This window comes from Oryx dammah, unplaced genomic scaffold, assembly GCF_014754425.2.
Source record: "Oryx dammah isolate SB20612 unplaced genomic scaffold, SCBI_Odam_1.1 HiC_scaffold_12, whole genome shotgun sequence".
NCBI classification, from domain to species: domain Eukaryota; kingdom Metazoa; phylum Chordata; class Mammalia; order Artiodactyla; family Bovidae; genus Oryx; species Oryx dammah.
The window spans coordinates 6439165-6454562 of record NW_024070196.1 but is presented as its reverse complement, the minus strand read 5'-3'; the positions used below and the strand labels follow the sequence as shown (position 1 = coordinate 6454562).

Here is a 15398-nt window from a genome sequence, read left to right as displayed (position 1 = left end):
CAGCAGAACCCAAGTAATGAGCCTTTTGGCACGATTGTAAACGTTGTGTGTGTGTGTGTGTGTGTTCGTGAAGTGGTGTAGTTCCAGCGATAGACGACTCCCCAAGGGCGAGGTGTCCTCCATTCCCCGGGGTTCAAGTTTCGGTGGAAACTTTCCCTCAGAGGCTCCGCCTCCTTCACCTTGGCAACGGGCGCCGGGGCCACGTCGCAGCCGACCCCGCCCCTCTCCACCCCGCACCTGGCGGCCACGCGCAGGGGGCAGGGGCGGGGCCTTCGAGGGGCGGGGCCGGCGGGGCGGGGCGGGGCCGGGCGCCTGCTCCCCGGGGCCCGCCTGGCAGGTTGGGCTCCTCCCCGGCCGAGCCCCGCCTGCGCTCCGGAGGGCGCGGGGTAGGGGGGCGGGGGAGCCGGGGAGCGGCGCGACTCCGCCACCGGCTGACGCACAGTCGGCGAGTTGCGCTCGGACCTTCTCCCGCCTCGTCCTTTCCCGGGGAGCCGCTGTAGACTTGGAGCCGGGCGAGGGGGAGCCGAGCAGAGATCTGCGAGCGTCGGCCGGCCCGGGAGCGGAGCGGACTGTCTCGGACCCGGCGAGGAGCCCGCTCCCCCTTCCTCGCGGCGTCCGGCGCGGGCAGCGGCACAAACTTTCTGCACTGTCCCCGCACCGCGCCCTCGGGAGGAGGAGCCGCGGCCGCTGACAGGTACGTGGCGCGCGGTTCTGAGACTTGCGCTTGAGGGGCTCTCTTGCTTTAGGGGTTGTGGGAAGCGGGAGAGCAGAAGCGCCTCTCCCCGAGCTCTCCGACCAGGAGGGAGGCGCAGGAATTGGGAGCGGGCCCTTGGGAATAGCCCAGACAAGGTCTCCGTGTCGGGCCAGGCGCGGCGCGGAGGAGGTTGGCTCCCCGAGCCGCGGGACCGGGCGTTACTCGGTGACTGATCCCGGGGGAGAGGGAGCTAGCTTGTTTTGACGGAAAAGGGTGGCATTAGGGCTCTCCACCCTTTTCGTGGTCCCTGGGGCCGGAGAGCTGAATCCTATGGGAGGAGCAGGCAAAGGCGAAGAGGTCTGGGGCTCAGTTTTCCTCTCTAGACCTTGTCGCTTTTATACCAGAGGCAGAGGCGGTGCCACTCTGAAGTTTGCAGTACTTGCCAGGTGTGAGGACTTACTCGTTGGGTGGCTTTTGCTCAATTTCATCAAGTTCTCTAGTGAAACTGCTTTCAAGTCATAGTTATTGTTGACGGTGATGATGGTGATGGTGTGTGAGTGTGTGGTGTGTGTGTGTGTGTGTCCTGCTCCGACCTTAACAAAAGTTCTTTGTTATAATTCCACTTCTTCTCGGGAGTGGAACTGCTGTCCTATTTCAAGAGCCCAGCCAGAGCCAGGTGTTGATGGCAGGGGTAGCCTTGTTTCCTGGGGACTTTGGGAATCAAGTGGGCAGGTCTAATGAATTAGCCCAGTTCTGTCCCACCCACTTGGATCCATCCATTCTTAACAGAGCCGGGTTTTGTTAATCCCAGACTCCTAATTTATCCTGCTGTGTTATGAATGGATGGATCCAACTGGGTGCACAGGGAATTCTTCCCAATATTCTGTAATAACTAAAATGGGAAAAGAATCTGAAAAAAGAATGGATATATGAATGTGTATAACTGAATCACTTTGCTGTACACTTGAAACTAACACAACATTGTAAATCAACTATATTCCAGTATAAAATAAAAATTAAACAAAAAATAGACCCAGCTTCCACTATTCAGCAGGTGCTGCAACCTTAGCCATCCAAAGTGAGGAATATTCCCAGTGGAAGAAAGGAAATAAAAACGGAGGAGAGATTGTCCTGAGGAGGAGGAGTGAGCAGTGCACACCACTTGTTGCTTCCCTGTAGACTGGGCCTACTGCCTGCCTTCTCTGGAAGGGGCCTGCTATCAAATTCATCTCATTAGGAAGTCAGCTGCTCTCTGCTAATAGCCACAGCGGCCCTGATGAAATTATGTAGGTCATTGAAAAATAATTCCTGCTTAATCACCTTTATCCTGTTGATTAGCGAGAGAAAAGATTTCCTCTCCTTAATGTACCATGTCTGGTTGGCAGGGTCACCTGCCTGACCTCAAATTCACTTGGACACCTGGCCCCGGACAGGACGTTTTTCCCTGAAACTGCCCAAACATAGCGTACCACAGCTCAAGTCCACATTTGGAGAACTTTAGCGGTCTTCGCTGGACAGAAATCGAACAGGAGACTCAGTCTGTACATTTACGGCTTAATGTGGCATACTTGTTGGATTTAGATAACCTTTTCAGGTAATTAAAAGCTGGTTTCTTTTAGTTCCAGTTAACCCCTCTCTGCCAGGTTCATAGAAATTGTTTCCATGTTTGTCTTGAAATAAAGTTTGGGGTCCCATTTGTCATTTGTCCTGTAGCTTTAGGAACAGGATTTAACTCTGTGGGGCAGATGGAAAAGACAAGAGAAACTGCCTATCACTGAACTAGATTCAGAGAGAGATTTAGAGTGGTTTTGCAATCTAGGCACAACTACCCAGCTAGCTTCCTACCTTCCCCTAAATAGAGACAGTATGGTTGTATCACTTTATATAAAAGAAAAGACATTTATTTGGCTGAGCTGAGTCTTAGTTTCAGCACATGGGATCTTCGGTCTCCATTATGGCATGCAAAATCTTTAGTTGTGGCATCTGGGATCTAGTTCTCTGACCAGGCATCCACCTGGGGCCCCTTCCTTTGGGAGTGTAGAGTCGGCCCCTGGACAACCAGCGGAGCCCAGGTTGTATCACTTTTAATGTAGGCCTTTGAAGACCAGAAATGAGAGGACTGTTTTACTACAGTGTCAGTAATGCACTGCTGGACAGTTCTTTGTGATAACTTCTCAAAATTGGTTCAAAACACTTTCTCTGCAGAGTTCTTTTCTGCCATAATAGGAAGTCAGTAGATTATGTCTGCAAGTCAGAAAGCAGATGTACAAATAATGTTGAAATATAGAGGTACATATAGAAGGCTGAGGTGTGACTTTGGAAATGATGCTCTTGTTTCACTTTTCGAAAGAGAATTTGGTAAGAAAGCTCCCTTTCTCTGCAAATATAAAACAGAGTTGCTTTCTCTGATCCCTGCTTAGATGCTCGATGTTCTGTGCACATTTGTCTCATTGGGTGATACATAGGCCCTTGGAAGAGCTGGTCCCTCAGATTTTGGCTGTGGAACATGATTTACTTCACCCTTACTTCTCACACTTCTGTGAAGAGTGAACACCTTTACTTCACTCTTACTCTCGATGATGTCTGCCCCTTAGTTTTTAGCCTACACAGGAGAACAGTGCTCAAGTGACCAGTAGCTTCAGGAACTTCATTTATAGGAATCTCTTAGTGAAGACAATCACAGAAAGTGATTCTGTGGGTGATTTCTGTGGGTCTTGAGATGGCTGACTTAACCAAAAAGGCAGCTCTTGCCATTGCTTCTTGGCTGTTTGGCTAAGATTACGTGTAGTGTGGGGGCCTCCCTGGTGGCACAGTGTTAAAGAATCCTCCTGCCAGTACAGGAGATGCAAGAGATGCGGGTTCAATCCCTGGGTCAGGGAAGATCCCCAGCAGAAGGAAATGGCAACCTACTCCAGAATTCTTGGCTGAAAAGTCCCATAGACAGAGGAGCCTGGCGGGCTATAGTCCTTGGGGTTGCAAAGAGTCGGAACATGACTGAGGGACCGAGCACATACCATATTTGTGTTTTGTGATTTAACCATTTTGAAGTTTGTGCTATTATATTCAGATTATACAGGAGGAAAACAGATGAGATTCAGAGAAAATAAGAAACTTTTAGGTGCATATTTTGTTCCTGTATATGTTGAACTCAGACCCAAGTGCAGTGTTTCTGATTTAGAGGACAGGCTTTCAATTTTTTCTCTGCTGCATTTTGCGCAGGTTTGGGTGCAAAATGGGGTCTTATTTATCATTAACCAAAATGCAGGCTCATAGGGGACTATAGGAACACGTACTTACACGTGTGTGTACATGCATGTCTTTATATCCTTTGCATCTTAACAGTGTAACTGCACCCCAGGAGGTGGGGTAGGTAAGTAAATACCCTACTAATTGCCATAAGGAACTTTGACTAGGATTTACAGTTGAAAAAATTGGAAAATAGAATTTAAGTGTGGGGTTTAAAAGTATGGAGTTAATTACTAGAAGAAACATCTAAAAGAGTTGAAAGGGCTTCTTTTGGAGAGTGGAACTCAAGGGTGAGGAGGAGCCAGGCAGGACATTGCTGATTTTGGCCAAGTACCTTATAACCTTATACCTTATATTTTATGCTGTGTACATGTGTATTGCCTTTTTAGGTCTTCTTTGGCAAGGAAAGAGTAAAGGTTTGTTTTTCGAATTTTAAAGTCAAAAGAGACCGCAGAGATTGTTTATTTCCAGCCCTTTCATCTTGTAGGTGAGGAAACTGAAATATAGTTGAATTGTTTTGCTAAGGTCTCCCAGGTTCACACCTTTCTCCAGGCCGGTGGAACTTTTCCTCCGTGCTTGTGATTCCTTAGTCACCTTTCCAGGCATTGCTCCCTTCTCCTTTCTGTCTACTTTTTACAGTGTTTGATTAGGTTGTTGGACTGTGGATTCAAAAATAGGTAATTTCTCTAATTCCTCATATTTCTATCACAGAAGTGCTTCAGAGTTTCAAAGTCTGCATAATCTGTACAGAGGTTGCTGCTGCCGCTGCTAAGTTGCTTCAGTCGTGTCCGACTCTGTGCGACCCCATAGACGGAAGCCCACCAGGCCTATAATAACTTTTAATTAGGATTAGAGACACTTTTTTCCAATGAGTCAACTCTTCTCATGAGGTGGCCAAAGTACTGGAGTTTCAGCTTTAGCATCATTCCTTCCAAAGAAATCCCAGGGAGGGATTGGGGGCAGGAGGAGAAGAGGATGACAGAGGATGAGATGGCTGGATGGCATCACTGACTCGATGGACGTGAGTCTGAGTGAACTCCAGGAGTTGGTGATGGACAGGGAGGCCTGGCGTGCTGTGGTTCATGGGGTCGCAAAGAGTCGGACACGACTGAGCGACTGAACTGAACTGAACTGAGAGATACTTTTGCAGTCTGTCTGCAGCTATTAAGAAATTGACGGTGTTACTCAGTTGTGTTTGGTAAATACTGGAGTTTGGCCTAAACTTTTATCTCAAGAAGCTATTACTAATGGGAGATGATAAGAAGGTCTTTCTGATATCTGTGTATGTTGCTTAATTTTGAAATTCTGAGAATAAGGAAACAACGGTCTTCCAAGAGAGAGGCCGAGGCAGGTGATATAGTAGAACTATAATAGAAAAGTTTTTAACACTCCAAGATTTCTATTTTCTTTATACATGAGATTTTTTACTTTCCCTCCAAAATTATATCACCAACTTAAAAGAAAACTTTATTTTTTCTGCTTATACACACAATACATATTCAACATTCAAACACTACAGAAGTATGTAATGTTGAAAATTAAATGTGCACTGTGATGTTGTATTCTAGAGAAAGTTCCCCCAAACTTTCCTAAATTAAAATATATTTATAATTGTGCTTTTAATAACAAGTAGGGGTAAAATAGCACAACTTTCAACTTAATTTTTAACTTAATATGCATTGAAAATGTTTCCATAGCCATACATACAGATCATACTGTGTAGTATTGCATCACAGGTCATTTAAACAATTTCCTATTGTTGGAAATGTGGGGGGTTTCCCATTTTCCCGTAGTAAGAATAATACTTTGGAGAACATCCTTGAAAGTGTATCTTTGTACACTTGGGTAGGAAAGGTTTGTGAAAGAGTCAGAGGGATGAAAAGTTAAATATCTCTAATTTATACTTCCTCCAGTAGTGTCTCTACATTTTAAACTATATTAGTGGCTTTTTTATTTTTGAATATATTGGACCAAAGATAGAAATTATTAATATATGAGCAAACTCTCAAACAAAAGGTCACAGTAACGAAAGGCACTGAGCTTTTAGGTGAGGCTCACCTCATTTCAGATTTTTTTGGTTTTAATATTTTCCCCAAGAGAATGTAGTAATTGATGACAGCTCTAAAAATACTCTGCAGTTATTGGATGAGCTGCTAATTACGTTTTATGGAGCATAGTTAAAAAAAATTTTTTAAAGAACATTATTCTAGGACATGCCATGAAGGAGTTCAGGGAATCCACTAGGCTTTGCAGAATGCAGAGTGTGTTTTAGCTCCTCTTCTTGAATGAAAATTTACCTCTGTTGAAATATTGGTTATGGGTCAATTTTAAGATCTTTAGATCTGCAGAAAGTCCCAAGAACTAATTTTACTCATCTGTGTGTGGCACATGTGAAATATAATTACTTTGGCTAAATTTCATGACCTAGGCTCATTGAAGCAGGAACATTTCAGGACTTCCTGTGGCAAAGTTTTTATTGGTCATCTTAGAGAGCTGATTAATATTTTCATGGAGTCCAAGCTTTGTTCATAACCATTCAATTAGAGGATTATGTTTCATTCCTCAGGATGAATACCTTCTGTTTTGTTTGTCTTCATGGAACTTGTACTTGGACTTCATTCATGATTTTCTTTGTAACGTATTAGAATGAGTATGAAAACATCTTAACAAATGTAAATGTACACACATGCACACTTATTTGTGTAATACATGTGTGTATTTATGCATAAGTAATATAAGCTATACTTTAAAACTATGATCATCAGTAGGTCATTTAGCATAAATATTTGGTGTACCCTTAAAATTAAGATGATATCTGCCCATATTTACTTTATTAGGAAAAATGCTTCTTGATGTTTTTTATATGAAAAATTTCTTAATAAATTAAGAATTTTTTAGGTTACAGGTGAAACTTCATTGCTTGTATATAGTTCTTAAATTTTGGGTTTTTTTTTTGTGGGAAGATGAAACATATCTTGTGTATTAGTCTTGGTTATTGCCTGTTCTCTAACACTGTCACTTTTTAAATAAGGTGAATATTTAAAATCCCTCCTGTTTGTGGTATATTTCAGAATGTTTACACTTTCCTTATTTTAAGCAAGATGCAGTAATGTTTGTGGAAAAAGTGGCAACAGGACTTTCATTGACCTTGATTTGCTTCAGGAAATACTAGACGATGTGCTCTTTACTCGAGTTGTATTAAAAACTTAATGGTTAATGCTAATTTCAACTTGATGAAGTTTGTCCTTCCGTTTCCTCCTTGTACTTCTCCACTGGGTTCATGTTGAGGACTTTGTGTGTCCGGTTTGGAAAGTGGACCCTGCAGTCGCTCTTGGTGAATCAGCCTGTAAGCTGTGTTTTCGTTGTTTGGGGGCTGGTTGCGTTGCTTCTCCCTTTTTTCCTCCTAAAGTCATCCTACCTCTTGGTCATGTTTTAGGATTAGTGTGCCACCTAGGAGTGGTCATTCCTCCACAGTGAATCACAAGACGACTTTCTGACTCAAGCCTGACTGATTCACCCTGCTGTCCTTCGGGCTTCTGTCAGGGGGGGCACTCCTGGAGCAAACTCTCAACTTGGCTCCCTCCCCTACACAGGTGATCCCTAAATCTGCATCCTCGTTGCTGACCTTTGAAATCCTAGGCTTGCTTCTCCAGTTCCTGCTGCATAGGTCTTTATTTGGATCCTGACATCCTATTAAACTATAGGATGACAAGAGTAACTCCTCTGAGTCACCTAGCTGAGTACCTTATTGTGAACAGAATCCCGTACGTGTGTGTTGTTCACGGTCTGCGTCTTATCGTCACATGGGCAGTTACAATGTGTTTTACCTTGTTTTCATTTCCAGTTTTTCTTTCTGTAATCCATTTTCATGCCATGATTGGTCTGATTCTATAAAGTACAGCTTTGCTTATGTCACTAATCATGGTCCTTGTTGTCTACTGAGTAATAAATCAATTCAAGGTATAATGGCTAAATTTAGGTGCCAAATTTAATTGATTGGGTGACCAGTTGTCCAGGGATTTATTTGATTAAACATTGTTTTGGGTGTGTCTATGAGGTTGTTTCTGGATGAGCTTGACATTGGAATTGGTAGACTGAGTAGAGCAGTCTTTCTGCTGAAAGTAGGGCCTTTCTGTTGTAGATGGGCCTCATTCAATCCACTGAAGACCTGAATTGAACAGAAAGGCTGAGGAAGGGAGAATTCACGCTCTCTGCCTGAAGGACATCCATCTTCTGTGTCTTTGGCCTTAAGCTTGGACTTGAACTGTATTATCAGCTGTTCCTCTCTGGCTTGCCATCTGCAGATCTTGGGACTTCTCAGCCTTTGTTAATTGCATGAGCCAATTCCTTATAATAAACCTTTCTCTCTGTAAATATACATCCTTGATTTATTTTTAAAATTTTTAGTGGCGTATAGTTGCTTTACAATGTTGTGTCACTTTCTGCTCCATAGCAAAGAGAATCAGCTATAAGTATACATACATCCTTTCTGGATTTCTTTCCCATTTAGGTCACCACAGAGCACGGACTAGAGTTCCCTGTACTACCCAGCAGGCTCCCATTAGCTATATATTTTATACACAGGAGTGTAAATATGTCAGTCCCAGCATCCCAGCTCATCCCAGCCCACCCCTTTCTCCCGTTGGTGTCCATGTTTGTTCTCTACGTCTGTCCACCGCCCTTATCGGAATGTCTTCAGTTGGTCTGTTTCCCTGGCGGTCCCTAACACTCGAGGCATCTGTGGCATGCCCCATGCAGGCCCTCTGCTCAGGCTGCCGTGCCGATCTGTTCTTCATTCCTGAGCACACCTTTCCCACTCTCTCTGCTGGGACCGGTCCTTCCTCTTTCCTATCTCAGTGAGGTGAGTTCTTCAAATCCAGTTCCGAGCCTGTGTCCTCCAGTAAGCCTTTCTTGGCTATCTTCTCCTATAGCAGTTTCCTGGCATCTGAATCTTTGTACTGAAATTTTAGGAATTTAGTCATTAGCTTTCCAGTGTTAAAAAATCTTTTATACAATTGTTCTTATTCCCAGTTATATTATAAACTCCATGAGGACTCGGATCAAGCTCTATCCTGCAAATCCTCCACTGTTCTCGATTTTGCTTCACATAGAAGGTGGTCAGTGTTTACTGATTTTCTTTTAAAGCACTAAGCTCTACGAAGGAAGGAGTGGCAAGTGTGGGGCATGTGTGCTCAGCCCCCAACCTTGTGCCCAGGGAAGAAATGTCTAGCTCATTGCCCACAGGACCCAGAACTCTCTATCAGAGCAGTGCTCCAGGGAGACTCTGCCAGTTGTTTGGAGTTGTTACTAGAAACAAAACTTATACGTCGTCCTTGACCTAGAGCTAACTTTTCCTGAGAAAAAGTTGAGCCATATTTAAAGTTCTGTTGAATTAACCCTTTCCTGAAGTACTGGTTTGCAACTATTTTTGCTCTCTTCTGCTATGCTCTTGTCTCTTATAATTCCCTTTGCTCTGGCCACGGTGAAGTTATTTCATATCTTCCTCCATAATTATATTATGTAGCATGTTGGTGTCAATAATTTTGAGCAAGGGTCAAGAAGATGAAATATGGAAAAAGAGCTCTGTGTTCCTAGGCAATTCAGATTTGTCCAATTTTATGCACATTTCCTTCAAGCTCTGTTTGATTTTCCTCATTTGTCCTGCAGTTGAATGTAGTTTTTGAGGAACGTCATTGCAAATCTGACCCCCTTATGCACTTTGGTGTGTCTTTTAATCTCAGAGTATTACAGATCCTCTGCACATTCCTTCCCCGTTCCCCTGCTGTCCTGCACTTGTTTTCTAACATATTACAATTTACTTATTTATTTTGTGTATTGTTTATCAGTTAACCCCTAAATAAGAATGTAAAGCTCCACGAAGGGCAGGGATCTCTGCTGAATTAGTTTTGACTCTCTTTGGCTGTGTCCCAAGATGTAGACCAATGCCTGCCATTCAGTAAAGTGTTTGTTGAATTGATTGAGAGTTTGCTCTTTTTTTTTTCAAAGATTAAAAAAAATTATGTATTTGGCTGCACTGTTTCTTCATTGCAGCACACAGGATCTTCAGTCATGTCAGACAGAATCTAGTTCTGTGCCCAGGGATCAAACTCAGGCCCCCTGCCTTGGGAGCGCGGAGTCTTAGCCACTGGTGGCATAGCCAGTTAGCCAGCCACCATGGAGGTCCTCGGGAGCTTGCTGTCTTGAAAACTCTTCACACCCCTGGTTGTCTGCGCTTTCTGTTAAATCCTGTTGGCCCCTCTTCCTTTTTCCCTTCTTGTTACTGAAGGTCCCTTCTATTCAGACCTGGTCTTCCCAGGTGGCACTTGTGGTAAAACACCTGCCTACCTGTGTAGGAGACATCAGAGACAAGGGTTCAATCCCTGGGTTGGGAAGATTCCCTGGAGGAGGGCATGACGCCCACTCCAGTGTTCTTAGCTGGAAAATTCCACTGACAGAGGCGCCTGGCAGGCTACAGCCCATAGGGTCACAAGGAGTCGAGCGTGACTGCAGCGACTTAGCACGTCCAGACCGAGTCAGGCTTCAGATCACACACCCACCTGTTTGCCAGGTCGTTGCCTTTGTTGCAGCTGCATCTGTAGCAGGAGTGATTTAGAGTCTCCTGGCTGTTCATGGCTGGAAGGGCACTGTTGCACATACAGTCTCATCTGAAGTTGTTTTGTGTCTGTGGTGGTGCTGAGTGCTTCAGGGCTCGTCTCTCACCAGAGCGTGCAGGTTAGCAAAGTCCCGTGCCATCAAGGGGTACAGCCATTCTCCAGTGTGTGCTGGGCACACTCTCCCCTCGGCTCTGCTCTTGCCAATGCACAACTAAGGAGCACGCCTCTTTGATAGTAGCTCTGGCCTTCTTAGGAACAATCACTGTCTTCCTCAGAAGAGTATATGTATGGTATAAGGCCCCCAGGTAGAGTGGCAAAAGTGAGGAAGGAAAAAAAAAAGAGACAGACAACACCAACACGTGTATGGGACAATTCTCATTGGAAAGTCCTTGGGTAGATGCTGAAAACAGTTGTTGCCTTGAAGTTAGTTTAATAGAGTAGTTCCAGCAGCAATTGGACACAGAAGCATGGAATCGAAAACCTTGGCCTGAAGTGTGCAGATGGTGTAGAGATGGGAACTGGGGATTTTTGGGTTCTCTGTCAGTAAATTGCTGTTCCTCTCCTCCTGGTCTGTCGTCACTGAGCTAAGAAGATGGAGCCATTTTCTTCCTGAAGGGCTTCTGTTCTTGCCTCCAAACCATGGGAGTGCTCAATAACTATTAGTGTCTAATGATGACACAAGAATATTCCTCTGAGCAATTGCAGAGCTGAAGGTGTGTCTCACAGCGACAGGCTCTCACAAATCTCCTTTTGCTATTTTGAAATATCACCGCCGGGGGAGTTGTATACATCTTGTTCAGGCAGAGGGGTCTTAAATATTCATCCTTTTACCTCTTCCTTAAGAGGAATGCCAGCATTTCATCTTCAGGCTGCCAGTAGTAATTTTGGAGAAATTGTATTATAACTTTTTCAAGGTACTTATTTTCATATGGCTCATTTATTTATGCATCCATGTATTAAGGCTATGCTTAATGATGAAGGGCATGTACTTTGAGGTCAGTGGAGAGTCAGGGGTTAAATGGAGGCCTTTGGTGAATTATACTCTCTGGTTAGTTAATTAGCAAGTATTTATTGTTGTGGGAGGCAACATGGGCATGGTGGAGAGAAGGTGCAGTTTGGACACAAATCTGGCTCAGACCTCTGCCTTGCTATTTAATAATTGTGTCTGTGAACCTGTTACTTTTCTGGGATGAACCTTAGCTTCTTTATGTTTTTGTGTTCAGTCACGTCTGACTCCACGACCCCATGGACTGTAGCCACCAGGCTTCTCTGTCCATGGGATTCTCCAGGCAAGAACACTGCGGTGGGTTGCCGTTCATCCTCCAGGGGATCTTCTGACCCAGGGATTAAACCTACATCTCCTGAGTCTCCTGTATTGGCAGATGGATTCTTTACCACTTGGGCCATCGGGGAAGCTCAAGTTTTATAATGTGCCACCCCCCGCAGGAATTTTCCTTGAGGGTTAAATAAGATATAACACATCTGAAATGCTTACCATGTAAGTAAGAATCAGTACATGGTAATTGTTATTTATGTACTAAATCTCTGTTAGCACTCTTCTAGGGATTGTTAGTGGGATTCTTTCAAAAGTTATGAGTTAATATGTATGCAAGGCCACAAAAGATGTTGTCAGAGATGTATTTGACACACAAAAAATTAGGACAGCTTGTGATTAAGTGTTATTTGTACAGAAAATAAGCATAAGAAACCAGAAATGTAGAGGTCACTGTGGTGAGGATTGTGTTAGGATTCCTTTGGTTGTAAGTTATTAGAAATTTCAACTGTATGGAAAGGGAATTTATGGACTCACATGGTCAAAGGTATGAGAGAAGTGAAGGAGGTATTGGAAGCCAGAGCTGGAAACTCCTATACCACTGAGAGTCTCCATGTCTTTTCCCTACTTCTCCCTACTTCTCTCTGGGTCAGTTTTCTCCACGTGGCTGAGGGCATGGCTGCCCGAAAGCCAAGGATCACCCAGAAAGAGGGCCTGAGCTTTTAATCTACATCTCAGAATCCCAGGGCTGCCTCTGGTCCACCTCCCTTGGATGGTACCCTTTTCCCTGTGGCCGGCGGCACACGTTATTTGGTAATTGGCAGCCCCATCTAGAAACCCATTGTTTGGGTGGGGAAAAGGAACAGTCCCCTGAAAGAAGGGTCGTGCCATTCTCTGAAGAAGGGTGGGTGCTGGATGCAGGAGCAGGAGCTGTGTTTACTGCTGAGAGCAAAGAGGACAGCTTGAGCTGGTTGCAGGGAGAGCGTCAGGTGTACAGAGCACCAGCCAAAGGCGCCAGGTCCAGAATGAGAAGATGGGTTGCATCAGTGAGACAGGATCAGTTAGCCTCAGGCTGACTGGTTCAATGGGGCTGGTTGAAGAGTTTGGACTGGTCTGATTGGGTGTAAATCCTGAGAATCGACATCAAATCGACATAGTCATGTTGGGTCCTGCCTTTTGTTCTTTAAAAATAGGTTTCATATTGTAGGTGGAGTATTTGAACTGGTAACTTGAGGACTACATGGAGTGCATTTGAGAAGTTACACTCATTGAGTCAGACCAGGGTAGTCTTAATAGTCAAGAGGCAGGTATCTGTCTGATACTATCTTAAAAAGGTGTTATCAAGCACTTACCTTACTTTTCCTGTTTTTTAAAAAACCAATGCTGTATTTCAGAGGAACCAACAAGTGGTTTGCACAAAAACCTGATTTTTAGAATTCCAACCCATAAGTGCAGAAGGAAGGATATAAAGAAAATACTATCATTTTATTACCCATAATGAAATAACAACCTAGGGAATGATTGTCAGTGACTCCTAAAACCTAGGTCAAAGGGCAATTGGGAACTTTATAATTGATAACATCAGACAGAGAATCCCTGTACCTACCAATCAATGTTAATGTTACAAAAAGAGAAAAAAGTAAATACGTGCCCCCTAATTGGATAAAATAGGAAATATATAGAACCATTTGACATTATTTATCAAAAACCTGAATATGATTCCAATTAAGACTTTGTCTCTAACTGCTAGTTTATAAGAAGCATAGGAAAAAGGGGACCATGTTTAAAAATATCATGGAGATGTGATCAGCCAAATCCAGAATGGAGATATTTCTGCAGAACAAGTTATTTTGTTTGTTCAGTAAATAAATGGCAAGAAAAAGAAGGAACTGTTATTTTTTTTCCCCAAAGTCAGTGTCAGATAAATGTTTTTATTTATTTATTATATTTTAAAAAGTTGCCTTGAGACTTAAGAGGCATAAGTATTTTTGTATCTTGGTTTGGCTAAATCACCACAAAGTTATAAATTATAAATATGAAATTGAGGCAATTTGGGAAATTTAAACTCTGGATTTAGACACATTAGAGAACTTTAGCAAAGGGAATGATCATGGTATTATTTTTAAAAAGAGTATTTCTTAAATATACATGATGAAAAAATTTTTAGTTTGTATAATATTTTGTTAGTTTCCTATAACTATGGTAACACTGCCACAGACTGGGTGAATCAAACAACAGAAATTATTCTCTCATAGTTCTGGAGGCTCGAAGTCTAAAGTCAAGGAGTAGGCAAGGCCATGGTCCCTGTGCGGAGCTAGGGGAGAATTCTTTCCTCTCTGGAAGCTGACCTTGGTCTGTGGTTACATCTCTGTCCCACCTCACGTGGCTTTCTCCTCTTGGTATGTCTGTGTCTTGTCTCCTCTACCTCTTTCCTATAAGCATACATGGGATTGCATTTAGGACTTACTTGGATAATCCAAGATGAATTCCTCCTTAAGACTGAAAGTTATAGCTATATTTTCCCCCTATATAAACGAATATTCAGAGCATCTGGGGATTGGGAAGTGACATATCTTTGTGGGCCATTTTTTTCTTGTCTCAGATATGATGCCTGATTTGGGCCATGCTTTAAGGTGTGTGAGATCTGAGCTTCCTGACCAGGGATTGAACCTGGGCCCCCTGCAGTGGAAGCACGGAGTCTTAACCACTGGACTACCGTGGAAGTCCTGAAATTTGCTTTAAACAATCCAGCAGAGGCAAGAAGTGGGAGTGGCGGGTTGTGAATAGCTATACATTGTTAATTGCAGACCTGAGTGATGGTAGCTCATCATACATAAAAACAAACAGAACAGGTAAATCAAAATGCCTTAGTGTCAGTTCCTTTCAGAATTTGGAAAGGATATCAAGCCCTGATAAATAAAAACTTCATTTTTTTTTCTGTTCATAAACCTTAGATATTAGGGAATTCCCTGATGGACCAGTGGTTCAGTCTCTGCACTTTCACTGCTGAGGGCCTGGGTTTGATCCCTGATTGGGGAGCTGAGATCTCACAAGCTGCAATGTGGGGCCAAAAAAAAAAAAAAAAAAATTACACGTGAGATGTCTAATATCCTCGTTAATCCTTCAAGTTTTCACTACCTTTTTGGATGTACTTTGTTTGCACTTCTTAAGAAAAGTAAGGGGTGAGTGAATATCCCTTCACTTGGAATACAGAAATTGTAAGACCTGAGTCTTAGATAAAAACCCACTTTACTCTTCCTCACTAAAATACTGGTGACAGTCAGAATGGCTGCGATCCAAAAGTCTACAAGCAATAAACGCTGGAGAGGGTGTGGAGAAAAGGGAACCCTCTTACACTGTTGGTGGGAATGCAAACTAGTACAGCCACTATGGAGAACAGTGTGGAGATTCCTTAAAAAATTGCAAATAGAACTGCCTTACGACCCAGCAATCCCACTGCTGGGCATACACACCGAGGAAACCAGAATTGAAAGAGACACATGTACCCCAATGTTCATCGCAGCACTGTTTATAATAGCCAGGACATGGAAACAACCTAGATGTCCATCAG

At 43.4% G+C, this 15398-nt stretch overlaps 1 protein-coding gene across 2 annotated transcripts in view; it reads left to right on the top strand.

The window, feature by feature from the left end:
- The first annotated feature begins 422 nt into the window (after nucleotides 1–422).
- FHIP1A (FHF complex subunit HOOK interacting protein 1A) overlaps nucleotides 423–15398 on the top strand; it is a 297133-nt gene continuing 282157 nt past the window's right edge. For both annotated transcript variants that reach the window (XM_040251457.1, XM_040251458.1), the window contains exon 1: nucleotides 423–694. The gene's annotated coding sequence lies outside the window, so the exon portion shown is untranslated. The remainder of the gene's footprint in view (nucleotides 695–15398) is intronic.